This window comes from Pongo abelii, chromosome 22, assembly GCF_028885655.2.
Source record: "Pongo abelii isolate AG06213 chromosome 22, NHGRI_mPonAbe1-v2.0_pri, whole genome shotgun sequence".
In the NCBI taxonomy this organism is placed as follows: Eukaryota; Metazoa; Chordata; class Mammalia; order Primates; family Hominidae; genus Pongo; species Pongo abelii.
Window position 1 is genome coordinate 47687298 of NC_072007.2, and position 18598 is coordinate 47705895.

General features: G+C 43.9%; 1 protein-coding gene across 13 annotated transcripts in view; it reads left to right on the plus strand.

The window, feature by feature from the left end:
* The first annotated feature begins 240 nt into the window (after positions 1-240).
* The window catches only part of DYRK1A (dual specificity tyrosine phosphorylation regulated kinase 1A), a 148853-nt gene continuing 130495 nt past the window's right edge, over positions 241-18598 (plus strand). For 4 of the 13 annotated variants that reach the window (XM_063720891.1, XM_063720898.1, XM_024239415.3 and 1 more), the window contains exons 1-3: positions 2238-6936; positions 8339-8448; positions 9169-9235. The gene's annotated coding sequence lies outside the window, so the exon portion shown is untranslated. Of the gene's footprint in view, positions 262-946; positions 1050-1609; positions 1741-2237; positions 6937-7092; positions 7205-8338; positions 8449-9168; positions 9236-16315; positions 16483-17180; positions 17258-18598 lie in introns of those variants that run through there. The other 9 variants (XM_063720890.1, XM_063720893.1, XM_063720894.1 and 6 more) reach the window with 9 other exon arrangements.

Consider the following 18598-nt stretch of genomic DNA (forward strand, 5'->3'; position numbering starts at 1 on the left):
AACGCTGGTCTTGGGCGCCACAAAACCTGAGCGGCCCGACCGGAGCTGGGTGCCAGCCTCAGGGCCGCCGGGCCCGGCGCAGCGTCCGGAATTCCTGCGATGTCTGGGGCGCGGCGGTGGCTCCTCCCCGCCCCCACCACGGCCTCCGCCGGCATTTTCCGGCTAGGAGGCCCGCCAGCCCTTCGAAGAACCGGCTCCACGCGCGGCCGGTCGCGGCCGGCGCGCTTCCCGCGGAGAGGCGAGCGCGGCGCCCGGACCGCGGTGAGAGCCCTCCAGGCCCCGGCGCGCGGGGTGGGCTTCCTGGGTCCCCGCCCGAAGGCCGCGGCGCCCCTCCCCCTCCCCCGCCCCCGCCCCCGCCCGGGGCAGCCCGCCCCTCCCCCCGGAGCGGGCGGGGCTGCGGGCGCCGACGCGGGCGGGGCTGCGGGCGCCGACGCGGAAGCGCGGGGCGCTAGGGCTGCGTGGGCGGCGGCGCGGGAGGCCGCGCGCGCTCCCCGGGCCGCAGTCGGCGCGGGCGCGGGGCGGGGCGAGGCGGCCGGGAGGCTGCGGGCGCTCGCGCACAGGCCTGGCCGCCGCCTCGCCCCCCCTTCCCCAGCCCCTACCCTCCCTCGGCCTAGCCGTCCCCCTCCTTTCCCCTCCCCCGGGCGAATCACGCGCCCTCCTCTGACACTCGTAGCGGACCCGAGCTCCGAATTTATCCTTCACGTGACCTGAGGGGGTTGGGTGGTTGGCTGGGGACAGAGGAGGAGACGGAAAGGAGGGAACGGAATCTGCCGTTACCTGAGCAACAGGCCCCGCCCGCCGGCTCAGGGCCGGGGGGCGGGAGGAGGACGTCAGCACGTCAGCCGGGGTTTTGCGTTTTGATTGACAGTTGCTATAGCGACCGGGTCGGTCCGTCGCCATTTTGTTGGTTGGTTTTTTTTTAAACCCTTTCGCTTCCCGCCCGAATAATAATAAAAAGCCCCATTGGAGTGAGGCGGGGGTGGCGGCGGCAACCGCGGCGGGCGTATCCGGGGAGACTGCTGCTGTCGCTGCTGCTGATCGCGGCCCAGGTCGGCCTCAGGGAGCGGACACCCCGAGCGGGGGGTGCGGGCGCCGCCGCCGCCGCCGCCGCTTCTGCTGCTGCTGTTCCTGCTGCTGCTGCTGTTGGTGCCGCTGCCGCCGCCGGCGAGCGGGCGGGACCGGTGTGAGTGCGAGTGTGTGTGCGAGGGAGCGTGTGCGAGGGCGAGTGTGCGCGCGAGTGTGCGGGTGTGTGCGAGTGTCTGTCTGTGCGGGGACTCGGGGGCGGGCGGTTCGGGCTCTCCTGGCGGAGGAGCCGCCGCCGCCGCCCGGGCCCCGGCGCTTCTCGCTGCGCAGGTTCGGAGCGCGCGCCATTTTGTGAGATTTACAAAATCCTCCTCGGGAAGAAGCCGCCGGCAGCAGCCGCCGCTCGGCGCCCGGCCTCGCCGACGCCGCCCTCTGCGCCGGGCCGGGCCGCGCGGCCCCGCCGCCGGGAATCGGGGCCCGGGGACTGCGGTATTTGCCGGGGAGGGGCCTGTCGCCTCCCCGGCCCCGGGCGCCGCTGGAACCGCGAGCCGAGGAGAGACTGAGCAGGCTGCGGCGCGGCCGGGAGCCGGAGCGCCGGGGGCGGAGAGAGGCTGCCGGGGCGGCGCTGGCTGCGGAGGCCGCGGCGGGAGCGCGGCGCGGGAGCCCGAGGCTGAGACTCACCGGAGGAAGCGGCGCGAGCGCCCCGCCATCGTCCCGGTGAGTGTCCGGCCCGGCCGCGGCCCCGCCCGGGCTGGCGCTCGGCTCCCCCGGCGGCCCGCAGCCGGGCCCGAGCTGAGGCCGGCCGGGCGGAGGGAGGGACCTGCCATTTTAGGAGGAGGCGCCGCGGGCCCTGGGCCGGTCGCCGGGGGAGGGAGCCTCAGGCCCGGTCCGGGAGGAGCGGCGGGCGCGAGCGGAGGGAAAGTTGCGGAGGGTGGGAGCGGGGGCCGCGGCCTCCGGGGAGCTGGGGCCTGGGGGGCCGTAGACAGCGCCAGACCTTCACTGGCCGCCGGAGCGAAGGGGTGGAGGTTGTCTTCCTCCTCCTCCTCCTCTTCCTCTTCATCCTCTTCCCCCAGCTCCTCCCTCGTCCCTCCTCTCGGTCCCCACCAGTGTGGGAACCGCCGGGGTGCTTCGCAAGGACAATGCACGGGTTAAGAAAATGGGGCCGGCTGCCGGGTGGGCGAGGACGGCGGGGCCGGGCCGGGCGCCGGCGAAGGTCGGGAGCCGCTGCCTGGGCGGCCCTGGGGGTCCGCGCCGGAGCGAGGGGCACTCACTGGCCTCCGAAGTTGGGCGGGGAGCGCGAGTGTCCCCGGCGGCTCGGGTTGGAGGGATGACCTGCCCGGCAGCCGGGGGAGTTGGTGGCTGAGGAGAGGTGAATTAGAATAGATACCTGTGTATCGCCACAAAACTTCACGAGTTTATTTATAGGCACAAACCCACTCTCGCTTCGGAGCCACCAGAGCTGCTGAGTAGCTCAGCACTTGGCGAAAGGCTCCTCCCTAATCTGAAATAGTTAAAAATGGTAAAATTAGTGAGTCAGTGACTCTGGTTCCTTGCCTGTGCTTTTCGCCCAACCCTAGGTGACACGAATCCCATAATCTGGGCGCAGCGCAGGAATGCTAGCACCATTTGGTTCTTGAATTCCGCCCAAATTGTCAGAAAATACGCCTTAGAACATTGTTTTCACAAGTGCCAGGCTGTGTTCTCAGGGTTTTCAGTGGATCGACCAGCTTGCTCAGCCAGTAGGAACTGTTCCCATTTTACAGATGAGAGGGTGAGTCTGGAGAGGGGCTGGTCTAAGGTCATACAGCTGGGACTCCAGGAGCCAGGAGGCTGTAGCCAGTCTGGACTTGTGAATCATTAGGGTGTAACTCATTATTAGAAATACTGGCAAATTTTGGAGTGATTCGTGTTTAATGACTCAGGGTTCTAACCTAGAGGTTGTGTCCCCGTAAGGTTTTTAGCATGGAATTACCTTTGTGGCTTGCCGAGGCCGAAAGGTAAGATAATGGTGATGAGCTCTCTTAATAAACTTTTCAGGCCTTCCCCCGCCCCCCCCCGAGAAAACTATGTAGTCAATTTTTGAATGAAAGGAATTAAAAATATTCCTTGGTGTGTTTTGTACTTCAAACAATTTTGATTATAGTCATTTTCTGAGTATTGATGAGTCATAAGAAAGTTTTGTGTAAAGTTATTTTTAGTTATTCTTTGAATGCTTAAGGGTTCCTTTGTGACCCTTTTATAGTTTATGTGTCCAAAGTATTAATGAATATACTTAGCATTTTGATTTTGCGGTGTTTTAATAATTCAGGGGAATTACTTTTACCTTTTGTTTTCTTAAATTTCTCATATCTTGATCAGTTACTTTAGGAGAATATTGTTTTCAAGTAGACTTTTAAAAATGTGAGACCAGAAGTAAAGTTTCATGTGCTAAGGTTTTAAACTGCAGAAGATCATTTCAAAGAAACTGGTTATGAAAAAAGCTTACTTGATTATAGTCAAGATTTTTTACGTATACTTCAGGTATCCCAGTACTTTGGAGGATTTTCCCTGGTATAGCAGTAGTGTTTATGGTAGCTGTCCAAATTTATTTATACTTCAAACCATGCCAGAAAGTTAAGGACTTCTGTCAATGTCTGCACCTAGTTCTCTTGTAAGACTAGTAACAAGTTCTCTTGTAAAAAGTTTATTTTTACCTCAAGAGAGGCATAAGCTCAGAGATTATTACAGGAGGAAGGGTCACCCCTTGTGTTTGTGCCATGAAGGCACACTCCTTTTTACATAGTGGGTGTTGAAAAAATATTTGAAGAAATAGACCTGAATGAATGGTAATTATTGGTAGGGATGGGAAATGGACTAAATGACCTAGTGAGATCTTTGAGATCTAAGTATAAGATCATCTCTTAAACCTTTTAACAATATTTTGGTGGAACCTATTAGAAACTTAACAAACACATTATTATGTGCAAGATACTTAAAAATAAGTCCAGTTTTTTAGAGGCAGTAACATTTAAGATAATTTAAAACATTCCATATTAGTGCAATGTCTTGTTAGGGAATGTGGACAGTAAAAACGACCATTTGTTAAATTTTTTTTTCCCCTCCAAAATATTGTCTGATGTTTGCTCCTTGGTGTTATTTATGGAGAGTTACTGTTTATGACTTAAAGATACGGGGGTGGAGAGGCCTAGGTAACTGCAACAATGTATTTAAGTAATTTACATTAGGTTTTTAGAGTGCTATGACTATCTGCAAAAGGAAAATTCAAGATACCTTGTTATAAACATGGTATACAGTGACCTTTGGCATGCATTTTGTTTTGTAACTACACAAAGAAAGTGTTAATTTGGATTGAATCTTGGTTTTCACTTGAAAACCTTTTTTTTTTTTTAAGAAATAGCTTAGAAATTTAGACTGCCCTGAGGTGTTTTCGTGTGTCTGTTTATGGTTGACAAGTATCTAGTTATGAGAAGAAAATGTGTATAGAATTAACTGTATTATAGGCGAGAAGGGAGTTGCCTTATAATCTTGTGCCACTAAACACAAGATAGTAGAAGAGTGGGCTTCACTTGTGACTTTCTTGGTATTTGTGATTAGGTGTGTGCCAATTTGTCTTTGCTTTGGCATTAGCTTTCCTCATATTTTAGAGGGCTTTCACATTTCCTGTACACACACAGGAAACAGTTTCACCCCTCCCCAAGAAAAAACTTATCTAAACCCAGCAAAACCCAAAAACTTCCAGAAAGTCTTTATCAAGAACTTAGTTCTTCATCCCCAAAGTTGTGTTAGTCTTATTTTGTAGTAATCATAAGCAGTTATTTAAACTGAACCAAGAATCTTTACTTTCTGTTGAGTGTTTTGGTGATTTTACCTCCATATATGTTCGTCTATTTTCGATTTAGAAGTAAAGATATTACCTGAAACTATTAGTAATGTTTCCTGAAACTTGATACTAACAGTTTGCTCTGTGAAAGTGAATTGTGTGACCAGTATAATAGCACCTTATGTATATATGGTGGTTTTGCCTTTTAAAAGGCTTTTTACCAGATGTTATCTTGACTGTTGGGCAATTTTCTGATGGCTAGAGAGGTGGTAATTTATAACCCAAAGCTTGCTCAGCTTTGGATTAAAAAGTTTGGAGAGTTAAAATTTGTGTTTAATTACTTGGAAAAATCAGCAAATTATATTAAATTACCTAAAATTTCTTCTCAGTTGCTCCCAAATGAAGAAAGCTTTTTGAAATCTTGCCTTATGTCAGTGCTACAATGTTAAGCTAGAGTTGTAAAGTTTACCATAGAGTGTTTGAAAGTGAAATGTAGACTTCATGTGACTAAAATAATCATTGAAGGTTCATATTGGGTAATTGAAGAAAGATCTTATTTGTTAATGTACTGGCTACAAGCAGCCTTAGTTTGATTATTATTTTTTTTGTATATGGAAACAAAATGATTTGGAAATACTGCACTGTGTAAGCCAGCTAGGTATTTAAAAAGTTAAGCTTTTGCTTTGAAATCCTACTTCCAGAGTACTAAAACGAGTGAGAATTGTTTATTGGAGATAATACCCTACATTGAACACCTGAAATGGCGTGGTTTCTCTTGGGCATATATGTTTTGCTAATGTAGAACCATTTTGGTGTCTTGGCAGTTGGTTCTTATACCAGAGCTATGTATCTTCTCTTCTAGAAAGCGATATTTAAAAGTTTGTATTAGTGTTAAAACTAAGTTTTGACAAGTTAACAATTTTTTTTTGGTTTGGGGCAGATGCTCGTATCTGATATATAGTGAGTAATAGCTTAAAATGTGTCTTTGTTCTTGTCAGTGAATATTCTTGTTTTATCTCCCCATGTTAGAAAAGTTTGTTTTAATTGATTTTTTTTGGAGGGGCCCAGTGAACTGGCTTAACATAGAATGAAACTGGCTTTCAGCATCAACTCTTTTAAATAACATCCCTGTTCATTAAATAACCCCCTAATTTTTCTGAGTGTATAACATTTCCAATGACAAGATTTGATTTTTTAATTTTTAAAAAAGCTTTCACAAAAAGCTTTTCTGTATTATCATTATCTATATTATTTGATAATAGAGCCATTTTGGCATCTTGGCAGTTGGTTCTTCTACCAGAGCTATGCATCTTCTCTTCTGGGTTTTTCACAAAAGCTTTTGCATGTCCATAAAATGTTATGGACATGTATGGTTAAGGCTTGCATCTTGGCACCCATGTATTTGGGTAAAAAGATGCTTGAGGCCTGGCGTGGTGGCTCACGCCTGTAATCTCAGCACTTTGGGAGGCCGGGGTGGGCGGATCACTTGAGGCCAGGAGTTCGAAACCAGCCTGGGCAACATGGTGAAACCCTGTCTCAAAAAAAAAAACAACAAAAAACAGGTGTGTTAGTGCCGCCTGTGGTCCAGGCTACTCAGGAGACTGAGGTGGGAGGATCACTTGAGCCTGGGAGGTGGCGGTTGCGGTGAGCTGAGATTGTGTCACTGCACTCCAGCCTGGGTGACAGAGTGGGGCACTGTCTCAAAAAAAAAAAAAAAAAAGTCAGCTTGAACTGTGACATCTGTCTGTCTGCTTGCTATCCAGTTATAGACAGCAGTTGAGGCAGCATGATACTGTGGAAAGATCCCCTGCCCTTGAAACCATGAACAGAGGCTCCAGAGTCTGGCTGATCTGAGTCTCAACAGGTTCTGTTGGCTGTGTGACTTTAGGCACAGTGATTTCACCAAACATTAGTTCTCATCTGTGAAATGAGGTTGATAGTATTAGCATAGGAATCTTGTGAAAATTGAGATAATGCATGTACGTTTCTTCATGAATTTCTTTCTTCTCCTTTTTTCTCTCCTCATCTTCATTCATACTCATTCTGTGATCCTAGCATAAATATTTTCTTCAGAGAGGCCTTCCCCAAACCAGGTAAGCTTCCTTGGCCATGCATTCTTTTTTTGGCTAAGCAGGACCATTTGTTTTTCTTTCGCAACCCTTACTGCAAATATAATTATTCATGTATGTTCTTATTTATAATTGTTCATTAAATTTCATTTAATATAATTGTAAATTTAATTTTTTCAGTAGATTTTAAAGTCCATTTGGAGAGGAATAAGTGTTTCTTGATCATGGCTATAACTCCAGTGCCTGGCACATAGGGGAGTTCAGATTCATGGAATGACAGAATGCGGAACCTGTATGTTGAATCCTTCCTGACTACCACTCCTTAGCCATGTCATCTTGGGCAAAACAGCTTCTCCTCGCTTCACTATCCTGTATGCCAGATATAGATAGCACTGGCTGCCCTGCCCAGGATTTTGAGAATGTGAAATGAGACACTGTAATGAAGTGCTGAAGTGTAAAATGCCATATAAATATAAAATGGCACAGTAGCAATAATCTCAGTAATGGGGTTATTCAGTAGGAAGCTCTATTGTGACTTAAAGTAAGAGTATAGAATTTTAGCTTTGCTGAGTTGGTTGGTAGCTAATATTTAAGAGTTACAATAAATTTAAGCTTTCTTATATGTACTAGTTAGAATGTTGATGGGCCTGTTTTTGACTAAATACAGTGGCTTAAATGAGAAGTTTATTTTTCCTTCATAAAACAACAGTATAACTTATCTAAGGCTGATATGGTGGCACCACGATATGAGGGAGCTTGGTTCCTTCTGTCTTGTTGCTTTCCTGTGCTTACCATTTTCTTCATGGTACAAGGCAGTTTCCCACTACATCCACAGTCCAGGACTAGGATTTTGGAAAGGCACATTCCATCCCTTTAAAGACAAACCTGGAAGTTGCATACATGATTTTTGTTCATACCCTATTGGTCATAACTTAGTCATGTGGCCAGTTTAGATACAAAGGAGTCTGGGACATGTGGTCTTTGTTAGGTGGCTATTTGGCTGAAAATTTGTCTCTACTGAAGAAGGGGAGAATGGGGGATGATTAAACATTGCCTGTCACACTTTGAAATGTTTTGGGAGAAGCTTCCAGAAATAGACTTTGAAAATACAATGGATTGCACTAGTTAATAAGTTTATTTTCTGTATTTAATCATTAATTTTTTAAACTATGGTATGTGAATTCAAATAGACCATTATGCAAAATATATGTAAGGGGTCAGATTAGAAAAACGTGGCTATACTTTCAGTAGTGAAGGGATTTTGGGTCTAATAACAGTTATTTTACTGACGCTTTATTTTCTGATAGAAACATGGTTCTTGATTGCTGTGCTTGTATTATGTAAACAATATTTGAAATCTGAGCTTTTGCATTTAGTGTTAATAGTCCACTGAACCAACTGTATGTCTTCCTGCTCATACCCTCAGCAAACAATGCTGCAGTAACACTCGCATGTTGTCAGGATGTCATAAAGATTTGAGTCACCGAACACTGCAAGAAGGATGATAGAGATATTTAAACATACATTTACTATGTGGTATGTTCCTCTTGAATTCCTGTGGGTTTGAAAAAAGAAATATAAATACCTAAGGTTCCTTTAAACTGTAAAATATTATTAGCTCTAGTACAGACTTGGGAAAACTAATGGTTCCCAAACAGTCTTCTGGAGAACTTGTCAAAGTTAAGAGATTTCCAAGCTCAGATGCCTCTCTTTCTGTAGGTTTAGAGTGATGCTCTGGAATCTGCTTTCTTTTTTTTTTTTTTTTTTTTTTTTTTTGAGACAAAGTCTCGCTCTGTCGCCCAGGCTGGAGTACAGTGGTGTGATCTTGGTTTACTGCAAGCTCCGCCTCCTGGGTTCACGCCATTCTCATGCCTCAGCCTCCCAAGTAGCTGGGACCACAGGTGCCTGTCACCACGCCCGGCTAATTTTTTTGTATTTTTAGTAGAGACGGGGTTTCACCATGTTAGCCAGGATGGTCTCGATCTCCTGACCTCGTGATCTGCCCGCCTTGGCCTCCCAAAGTGCTGGGATTACAGGCATGAGCCACCGGGCCTAGCTGGAATCTGCTTTCTTAAGGACTCCAGGTAATCCTGATGCAGTAGGAACATTTTGAGAAACACCGATACAGTTCATTTTTCACATATTAGAGAAGGAGGTGGGTGCAGGGAAGCTGAGTGACTAATCATTGCCTCAGAATAAGCAGGCCTGGGACTAGCGTTGTTTTTCCTGACTCTTGGTTCTTTGTTCTTTCTACAGAAGAGGGAATAAAGGACAAGGTGTACAGAGTGCAGTGGGATTTTATAGGAATAGTTATCATCTTAAAGTAAGTATATGGCTTTTAATATGGGAGTTCATGTCTAGTGAATGGTTGGTCCAATTGTCCTTTTTGCCCTGTAGAAAAATAATGTGAATATTTAAATACTCAAGTGAATGTTTAAAGGTGAAGTGAATATTTAAAGGTGAGAAGCTGAAGGTTTTAAATAAGGTTTTGTTAGTATCAGCACTATTGTGGGCAGTGCATATACAGCATTAGAATAGATGTATAGGCAGCTACTTACTTGACATGATTAGAAGGAACAAAGGTAGTTCTTGTCCTCAAATTACTACTTTTCTCTTAGGTTGGTTGTAATTTTCACTGTTGGAATTCATTTCATTAGATTAAGGTAAAATCTGGAATTCCCTAGTTTAAAATTAGAATATTCCTAGAGGAATATTCCTTTTTTTTTTTTTTTTTTAGATGGAGTTTCACTCTTGTCACCCAGGCTGGAGTGCAGTGGCACAATTTCGACTCACTGCAACCTCCGCCTTCCGGGTTCCAGCAATTCTCCTGCCTCAGGCTCCCGAGTAGCTGGAATTACAGGCGCCTGTCACATACCCGACTGATTTTTTTGTTATTTTTAGTAGAGACAGAGTTTCACTATGTTGGCCAGGCAGGTCTCCAACTCCTGACCTTGGCCTTCTGAAGTGTTGAGATTATAGGTGTGAGCCACCACGCCCAGCCCTGGAGGAATATTCTTTACCCGTTACAAGGTTAACAGTTTATTTTTATCAGTTATTATTATTAGATCTAGCCTGAAAACCCATAGCCCTAAATTGGAACAGGCATGCCTGTTTTTGCACCCAAAAGTTGCCTTTTGGCCCGCCAAGCCCCCCTATTCCCATACCCATATAAACCTGAAACCGCAGGCCCCACAAGCAGACGAGGAGATGAAGAACAGAACAACGGAACGGCGCGGCAGAGAGAAGAGAAGGAGTCTGAGTGGTGGGAGGAGTTCCACTGGGAGTGGTCAAAGGGGAGAACAGCCGTTTAGTGCAGGTGTCAGTCCAGAAATCAGAATGATGCCTGCACTAAGAATGTTTTGGAAAGGAGGGAAGAACACAGTACATGTGCCCTTTACTGAGAAAAATGAAGGGTATGTTTAGGCCAGGCGCAGTGGCTCACGCCTGTAATCCCAGCACTTTGGGAGGCCGAGGCGGGTGGATCACGAGGTCAGGAGTTCAAGACCAGCCTAGCTAAAATGGTGAAACCCCGTGTCTACTATAGATACGGAAATTAGCTGGGTGCAGTAGTGGGTGCCTGTAGTCCCAGGTACTTGGGAGGTGGAGGCAGGAGAATTGTTGGAACCCTGGAGGCGGAGGTTGCAGTGAGCTGAGATCGTGCCACTGTGACAGAGCAAGACTCCGTCTCAATTTTTTTTTTTTTTTAAGAGTATGTTTAAGAAATGTCACCTTGTGGTATGGTCATGGGAAGGTTCATATGAGTATTCTCTGGTGGCCAGAGGTTGGTAGCGTTAGCTTGCTTCGATGGCTTCCTGTCACTGAGAGAGTTGGTAATGGCACTGTGGGTAATTCTGCCTAGGACCCTGTGCTTGATTAACTACTGGACTAGAGGGAGTGTCCCTGTTTTCTTACTGTCTTATTTCTTAGGGCCCGTATTTGAGCAGTGTTATCAAACATACAAGGTACGGTTCTGATCATCTAGGATATTCTAGTTTTTAAAGAGATCCACAAGTAGTATATAGTTTAAAAAAATAAGCTCTGTGGAATGATAGCAGATCATTTCCCCCTTCTCATGTTCCATAATAATAACTGTTCAGTTTTTCCTGCCAGAAATGTATGCACGTGTATATATACACACACTATTATATATATTATACTTCCAGTATGTATTGTGTTAGAAAACTATGTATGATCCCATTATTTTTAAGTGCATAGACATTAGGTGTGTGTGTGTATGTGTGTATGTACACAGTGTCTATGTATTTAAAATCTAAACCAAATGGGATCATACGTACTAAACACACAGTTTTGCAACTTAAGCTTTTTATTTATTTAGTTAGTTTTTGAGACGGAGTCTCGCTCTTTCCCCCAGGCTGGAGTGCAGTGGCGCAGTCTCGGCTCACTGCAAGCTCCGCCTCCTGGGTGCACCCCATTCTCCCATCTCAGCCTCCCGAGTAGCTGGGACTACAGGCACCCGCCACCACGCCCGGCTAATTTTTCGTATTTTTAGTAGAGATGGGATTTCACCATGTTAGTCAGGGTGGTCTCCATCTCCTGACCTTGTGATCCACTTACCTCGGCCTCCCAAAGTGCTGGGATTACAGGTGTGAGCCACCGCTCCCCACCAGCATTTTTTTTACTTGACCTATGTTAGAAATATTTGCATGTCAGCTCACAGAGCTCCCAGTTTTTAAAATTTGGGACAGAGTCTCGCTGTCACTAAGGCTGAAGTGCAGTGGCACGATCATAGTTCACTGCAGCCTTGACCTCCTGGGTTCAAGCGATCCTCTCACCTTAGCCTCCTGAGTAGCTGAGATTATAGGTGTGCACAACCACGCCCAGCTGATTTTTAAATTTTTTGTTGAGACATAGTCTTGCTATGTTGCCTAGGCTGGTCTTGAACTCCTGGCCTCAGTGATCCTCCCATCTTGTCCTCTCACAGTGCAGCTGTGAGACACTGCCCAGCCCCTATTGTTTTTAATGGTCGGAAAGTATTCTGTTTTATGAATGTACCTCTATTTAGTCAGACTGCATTAAAGGACATTTAAGTTCATATTTTTGCTCCTTTAAACAGTGCTGGTGTGTACTTCCTTGCATGTATAGTTGTGTTCTGTGAGTATTGGCCATAGGATGTCTATTTATAAGGAAAGTGGCTGGTTGGCCAGGTATATGGATATTTGAATATGTATTGCCATATTGTCTTCCAGAAAGTAGCAGTAGTTTATGCTTTCACCAGCAGCGTCTGAGAGTGTATAGTTTCTGAAATCTCACCAACACTGTTGTTATCTTAGATTTTTGTGAATGTAATTGGTGAATAATGATGTCTAGTTGTTTGGATTTGCATTTCTTTAATTATGACTGAACACCTTAAGTTGTGCTATAAGATTTTTATTTTAAATAACAAAATAATTCATTCTTCATCAGATATATGTTATAGTTAAAGTATTTTCTGGGGTCAGGCGTGGTTTCTCACGCCTGTAATCCCAGCACTTTGGGAGGCCGAGGTGGGCTGATCACCTGAGGTTGGGAGTTTGAGACCACCCTGACCGACATGGAGACACCCTGTCTCTACTAAAAATACAAAATCAGCCGGGTGTGGTGGCACATGCTTGTAATCCCAGCTACTCTGGAGGCTGAGGCAGGAGAATTGCTTGAACCTGGGAGGCGGAGGTGGTGGTGAGCCGGAGATCACGCCATTGCACTCCAGCCTGGGCAACAAGAGCGAAACTCCGTCTCAAAAAACAAAACAAAACAAAAAGTATTTTTTGGGTTCCCTTTATTTCTTTACTCTGTTGATTGAATAACTGATGTTTTGATAAATTGTAAATACCTACAGAAAAGGGGGCTCTTGTTCTTCAATTGAGTAAACATTTGCATGTCCTCTGTATGAGATATGAGTCGTGGTAGAAGCTTTTGATTACAAAAGTGAATAAGGTTTGGTTACATCTGCTTTTAATGTTGAGATAGGTGTGTGAATACAGGAAAACTTGAACACAGATAAGACTATGGCCGTTAACAGTTAGAGGGGTTGATATGTGGAGAGCTAGAAGAGCACAGGAAGTAAGACAATTATGGGGATTCGAGTGTGCATTGTGGAGGAGATGGGACTGGGTCTCGATCTTGAAGAGCGGATAGGCTTTTTATGGTGGAACCTGGGGACTTGACAGTCTACTGGAGGGAGTCATGTGGGCAATGGGTGGTGGTGGGAAATGAAGGTGACTTTGAAGAATGACAGAGTCATATGCCTGGAGCATCAGATGAGGGAGGGAGAGTGAGTTTGGTATGCTTAGGGAGTGAAGGGGACACTTGTGGACATGAGAGTGGTGTTGAGTCTTAAATATTATAAAGAATATGAATTTGGGGCGATTGAGGGTTTTTCAGCAGGGATTAGGACAGATCTGTGGGTTGGAGGGAGGTGACACTGTAAGAAGGAGGGTTTGGAAGGCAGGACCATTCTAGATGTAATGTATAGGCATGAGGGAATACGAAGAGGTGAAAAGTGGGAGACAGATGGGAAAACCTTAAAAATATTCTTAATTATACTTTAATTTCCAATAGACCAAAGTGAGTATTTCTGGATTTAAACAGCAACATGGCCAAGTTTTCGGAGATAGGAAAGAGAGTATTAAGCTTTGTTGGCAGTATAGTAAAAGGTTCTAGGAATGCAGTGATTAGGTTTTAGTGGGACATGGAGAATATGTCCTACTGAGGACCTGAAGGAACTGTTGAGGAACTGAAGATAGAATTATTATTGTAGTTCAGACCTTAACATTAGGAAGAGGTGGAAATAATTTGCAGCACCATTAAATATGAACTAAAAAATAGGGCAGTGGGAGAAGGCAATGTTTGAAGCTGTGCCTGTAAAGGGAAAGGTTGTATCGTAATTCATGGTTTGGAAAATAGAGAGTAGCTGAGCATGTGAGCAATTTTATTTTTTTCTGAGCATCTTAGTATTTGCCTGAAAAAAATCTCATATGCTCTTTATTTTTACATGTATCCTAATTGGAAGATTGGTTATTTAAAAAACATTTATCTTGTAGAGTGATAGAACTATTTATTGAGCCACCTGCTGGTGCCAAATATAGAAGAACCTGGGGCCTGGGAATCAGTGCTGAAACAAAGGCCACTCCTGTCCTTGCTGTCATGGATGTTACGTTCTGGCTGGGGGAATCTTTAATAATTCTTGAGTAGGCCTAAGGACTTAGTCTAGAATAGATATAAATTAAATTTTCCTTAAAGCGAACATAGAGTCTATAAAATGGAATAATTTTTGATGTTGCTTTCTGAAGGTCAAAACATTTTTGTTTCATTTTAGAGTCCTTTTAACAGTTCATTTTGACTTAAAAGTTTGTTTGGATAAAAATAGGACTCTAGCCCTTAAGACAAATACTGTCTGTTGAAAAATTTATTCTGATTTGGTTATTTTCCCTCGAAAAGAACAACTGTTACCACAGTGGTGTTTTTTACTTTATCTTTACATCAAATGTTCGTTATTGAGAGACATTGCTTCTGTGTTATAAAAGATTGTTTTGTAAAGGTTTGTTGAAACAACAATGGTAAGAAAACTAATAGGATCTCATTGAGTATTTTACAGTTTAATTTTTTTTTTTTGTATTTCGTTGTTGTGGTTCTGTAGTACAATTTAAAACATCAGTGAAGCTAGGTAAATTTACCTAGGAATTGGCCTGAAGGCCCACAGTTACTCAGCAGTATTAGAGACAGCTATGCAAAGGGAGAAGCCAGGCGTTTTAAGATTCATGGGAGACAGTTTGTAGGAAGGCTGTTTGCTGAATAAGACAAAGATACGGACATGCAAAGTAAAGGATGTGGGCCTATAGGGAAGGTCAAAGAATAAGGAAAGTTCACTTGAGTGAGCAGAAATGGAAGAGGGATTTAAGCAAATAGATGAACAAGAATTCTCTCTCCTAAAAAAAAAAAAACCTACAAAATTGTTTAATGATTTATTATGACTTTTAGGGTAAAGACCACACTAGTCACAGGATCTGGAAGCCCTGCCACCTGAATGATCTGGCTCCTGGTCTTTGCATATGCTGCTTCCTTGGCTTGGGATCATCAGTTCTATCAGCCCTTCTATCACTTCTATCAGCTCTTCGTCTTAAAAATCTCATGTCTCCTTGTACTCTTCCTTCATAACGCTTATTAGAGTTGATAATTTTTTAGTGCTTATTTGATTAATGCCCTCCAGAGATCAGGACCAGTAGTATTTTGCTCTCTTTTGCAATCCCAGTGGTTGGCAGGGTGCTTGGCACATACTAAACACTAAATAAACAGTTGTTGAATGAATCAGTGAACTACATGCTTTGGTCTTTACTAGTTGGTCTCAAGGACCAAAAACCTACAGTAGGAAGATGTTTGTTGGACTAAGAGATGAGCAGGAAATATGAGAGCTTTGAGGAAAAAGGAAAAGATGAAATTTTTTAAAGATAGGATTAGAAAGTTCTATGTAGTCAGGAGAAAAAAATTATTCGTGGAATAACTCGACAAATGCATATGAAATGCCTACTATGTATTGAGAATTAGATACTGGAAATGTGGAGTGGAAAGATTCTGTCTTCTATATTAAAGGAGTGTATAATTGTAGTAGTTTACTGAAATGGGGACAGTCCTTAGTGGTTGTTTGGAGCAGGTGTAAGTTGTGGAGAGGGATCATCCTGGATCAGGATATTCTTCACTGTTCTAGCCTACACAGTGAAGTTCATTCAGCAGTTATATCTGGAATGTAGCTCTGGCATTTGTAGTAGCTTTCAGGTGCATATCGAATATAAGTGCTATAGCCAGGTGTGGTGGTGCGCAGTCCAGCTACTCAGGAGCCTGAGGCAGGAGGATTGCTTGGTTCTGGGAGGTTGAGGTTGCAGTGAGCTGTGTTTGTGCCAGTGTACTCCAGCCTGAGTGAGTACACTTTGAGTGAGACCCTGACTCAAAAACAAAAATAACAACAAAAATCCCTGTAGCTTTGATTATTTGTTTAAAGACTGACAGAATAGTTAAAGTTCATTTGGATTCTTTTTGGCTTTAACTTCTTCAAGTTTGGACAACAGAACAAGAATGAGGAAAAAGTTTGTAGTATGGACAAGTTTTCAAAAGAATTGAGTTGTGTAGTTAGAAAATTGAAGCTGTTGATCTTGTCAGGTGAATGAGCTTTCTTAAAGCTTATAAAGGGATATGTTTGAATATAGTTTTGTAACCTTTTTCAGTGACTAATTTCTGTAGTAAATATTTGGAAAAGCAAATCATCACATAATTCCTGCAGGTCTCTTTGTGCCTGGCTCCATGCTAGGCTCTTGGGAAATAATAGTGAATCAGATGGATATTCATGGTTGCTGCCCTCATGAAGCTTGCTTGCTTTTTTTTTTTTTTAAATTAAATTTTTTTTTTTTTATAGTGATGGAAATCTCACTTTGTTGCCCAGGCTGGTCCAAACTCCTGGGCTCAAGTGATCCTTCTGCCTCAGCCTCATGAAGTGTAAGCCACTGTGCCTAGCAGGTGAAGCTTTCAGTTAGTCAGAACTCCCTGGAGTGAGTTTAAAGGAAAACCTGGCTTGTGGATTGGGTGAGCAGTTCTATTGATTTACTTATTTATTTATAATTTCTTGAACTTCGTTTTGGTAGCACCATTTTAAGCTACTTTAAACTACTTGTTGCTTTATTTCTGGTAACATAGGGAGTGTGGGATCACACTTATTTTACCAAGGTAAAATAAAAACTTGGATCTTCAACCTTTTGGCAGATTATTTTCTAGAAAAGGTATTCTTGTAAATCTGAGTTTCTTCTCTTAAAAAGCAGGCTACTATTTAGTAACAGTAACAATAGCTACTATTAATCAGTTACCTGCAGCAGACCAGCCACTGGCCTACTGAATGAATAACTATTTATTATTAGTTATTTTAATATACCTAGAAAGTGATTGGTATTATCCCTGTTTTATAAGTTGCAAGGAAGTAAATCATAGTAGATTGCATATGCCACCTCCAGATAATAAAAAGCCTAAACAGTTAAGTGCCGTAAAGTTGAACATTTAGAGAAAAAGAAGAGTTTCTGTAACCCATTAACTGAAGAAATAGATAAAAGTTCTGGCATGCTGGGATTGATACCTTGTGCTATTGGTTCATTAGTTTTTTTGGATTATAAACAAGATAATCTAACACCTTTCTATGTTTGGGGAAGTCTATCTTAGGAGTCTTTGTGGGAGGGAGAGTGATCTCCACCATTAAGAAAGCTAATTGTTCACTTTCCCCACTGCTTTTGCAGTTAGGATGCAATCCTGTGGCCTCCATGACTGGCTGTGCTTGACTACCTCAGAGGCCAGTGATCTGCAGAGGCAGGCGGTATGTAGAATCTGTATTCTCTAGTCAAGGAGGGCTGGGAATGGGATAGCAGCTTAACTTTTCCATAGGCAGCAGTGACTGAGATTCCAATTGCAACACTTAGTGCTTGGTGTTAGTATCAGTATAAGTTGCAGTGCCTGAGTCTTGTTTGGTCTTCACTGGACCATATCTGTGGTTTGAATTTTGGATGTTCTTGACTGTGTAGCTTTCCAGCCTGGTCCCCATGGGGTTTTCTGTGAGTTACCTAATACACTTTAATAACTTCCTTTCAGCTTAAACAAAGCCAGAGCCAGTTTCTTTGTTTGCAACTAAGAACCTTTACTTGGAAGATGCTAATTAAGACAATAGGTAATTCCAAGGAACTCTCCTGGGTCAGGTTTACCTGCATGTAGATTAGAATTTACTGAGAAGAGTTCACAGTATATATTAAGTGAAATACTTAGAAACCTGTTTATTGATTTAATTAGTTTGCTGAATTTGAGTGCCTCTTCTTGGCTGGGATATGTTTTAGGTGTTAAGGATACAGGAGTGACAAGATTGACAAGGTCCCTGCACTCACAAAGCTTATGTTCCATTGTAAGATGTAGAGTAAACACGAAAGCAAATAACATAATTACAAAAAGTGATAAATGCCATGAAAAAAATAAAGATGGGGTGATGTGATAGGTAATGGGGTGTGTGTGTATGTGTGTGTGTAGGAGTTGTATCTTAGTGTAAAACATTTAAACTTCACTGTCAGGAATCATGGCTTCTGCTTTGGAGTATTCTGAATTTGCCTTCCTACTGTAAACATCTAGAAAACTGGACAAAACACAGGGAAGAACCGTTTTCAGATATCAGATAATAGGTAGCACAGAACTGTGATCCCTGACAGATGGGAACCAACTGAGATGAGCCCTGTGATGGCCAGTTTTCTGCTTGAAGGCACTTTTCACACCTCAGTGCAGGAAGGGGATCCCAGATAAAGCCATGTGGCCCCACTAAGTTGAGAAAACAAAGATTGGAGTTAGGGGTAACCAAGGGTGGTTGTCATTTGAGGAGCAGAGTTCCAGAGAGGAGGGAGCTATACTGAGAAAGAGTTCTTATACATCTACTTAGTGGTCCCCTTAAATGTTTGATTATACATGTATAAGGTGAAGTTTCACAAAATAACAGTTTCTGGGGGAGCTGTAAGCAGAACAAATCTCAGAGTTTACAGAGGGCTGAGAATTATTTGAGTACCTTGTAACCAGAGTAGAAATGCAGGATTCATTGAGATCCCAGAAGAGTTAATGTCTTAGTAGTGGGGCTAAACTAGTCTTGAAGACTCCTAACTTTGCCTGAAAAAAGCTTAAAAGCAAG